This window comes from Scyliorhinus canicula, unplaced genomic scaffold (assembly GCF_902713615.1).
Source record: "Scyliorhinus canicula unplaced genomic scaffold, sScyCan1.1, whole genome shotgun sequence".
NCBI classification, from domain to species: Eukaryota; Metazoa; Chordata; class Chondrichthyes; order Carcharhiniformes; family Scyliorhinidae; genus Scyliorhinus; species Scyliorhinus canicula.
In genome coordinates, this window is record NW_024055438.1 from 12,209 (window position 1) to 13,952 (window position 1,744).

Sequence of the window (1,744 nt, forward strand, 5' to 3'; positions counted from 1 at the left end):
GAAAGGCCATTGATTGCTGAGAAAGCAGAAAGGTGCCCGGCAAGGATGGAATTCCAGCTGATCTGCTCAAACACAGAAAGTCCCATTGACTGTCACACCTTCATGACCTGCTCCTCCTCTGTTGTTAGGTTTTCGGCTGTTCCTCATTTCGAGGATGACATCTACTAAGAGTAATGTGTTTCTCTTGTGGTCTTTCTGCGATTGGAGAAGGTGTTTCTCAATCCACAGATCTTTGGCAGAGATCCCTCTCTGCCACTCGCTGCCTCTTCATTGAGGCGTTGGAATTCAAAAGTAATAATAATAATAATCTTTATTGCTGTCACAAGTAGGCTTACATTATCACTGTAATGAAGTTACTGTGAATAACCACTAGTCGCCACACTCCGGCGCCTGTTCGGGTATATTCAGAATGAGAAATTCACCTAACAAGCAAGTCTTTCGGGGAGAATGTGCAGACTCTGCACAGACAATAACCCAGGCGGGAATCAAACCTGGCACTGTGAAGCAACACTGCTAACCACTATACTACCGTGCCATCCTAATGATGCAGTTTGATGGACACATTGTCACGATAGTGACTGATTGGCAGCAAACTCTTGCCAGTCATTACAGTCAATGCTTATTACATTAGTGGGGAGTGAACAGGAGTGGAGTAAATTCAGAGACAGAGAAGGCAGCACCCAGTTATTGGCCTTGACATCAGCTTTTTCAACATTGTTCCCCCAGAGTTATTAAAGCTCTCGATTATGTCACAGGAAAGAAACACAGGTTCAGGTGCTGATGGAGATCCTGGTGCATCCTCAGCCATCAATCGTAATCACATATAAAATCGAGGACTTGAACTATGTGAAGATATGATCGATAAGTTTGCAGATAAGTTTGCAAATGGAAAATTGTTGGTGTGGTAACTAGCGAGGACAAAAGCCTTAAATTACGGATTGATACAGATGGGCTGGTCATGTGGGAAGAACGGTGGCATATGGAATTTAACCAGGATGGTAACTCCTGTCCTGAGTTAGTGCAGTCGTGATGTGCAGAGTGAATTCCATCTGTGCTGGATCCTTCTAGAAAACACTGAACATTCAGTATCACGAGCAAGAGGGAAGAAGGTGGAGGAATGACTGATTATGGGATTGAACCCAGCATGAGTTTGCATATTCTCGGGAGGAGAGAGGAAGGACCCATTGGGAAAAAACACTGGAGAAAAACACTGAAAAAAACACCTTAAGTTCTGCACTGTTCCACGGAAGAGCAGCATTGAATCATTTTGAGAAATAGAGAATAGCAGAATACCCATTGAAAATAATTTGCTTGATTATTTTTATGAATTGGTAACCAAGTTATTTTGTATTTACTGTTTGCAGTTTCAATGGTGCGGCTACTACCCACCATTCCATGCGGCTGTGAATGTGCCCTATTCATTCCACAGGAGCCCAGTGCGCAGACGCAATGCTGAGCTGCATCTGGAGCATGCGCAGTGTTACTTTGCTCGGAGGTCTGCGAGTGCGGGAGCGGCTGTTTGGGGCGGTGAGAGTCGGTGAGAGGAATGGAGCCGGGAGTCGGGGTCAGGTGGGAGTGAAGGCTTCATAAACACCCCCTGCTGGTCATAAGGCCGGAATAAGACCCTGCAAATCCCGCGTTTGCAGCTGCGGTGCTTTTATCCGGTATCAGGCCCAGATCCACGGCCGCCATCTTTGTTTAGCGGCGCGCTGAGGAGCCATCTTGATGACGTAACAGAGGCGGT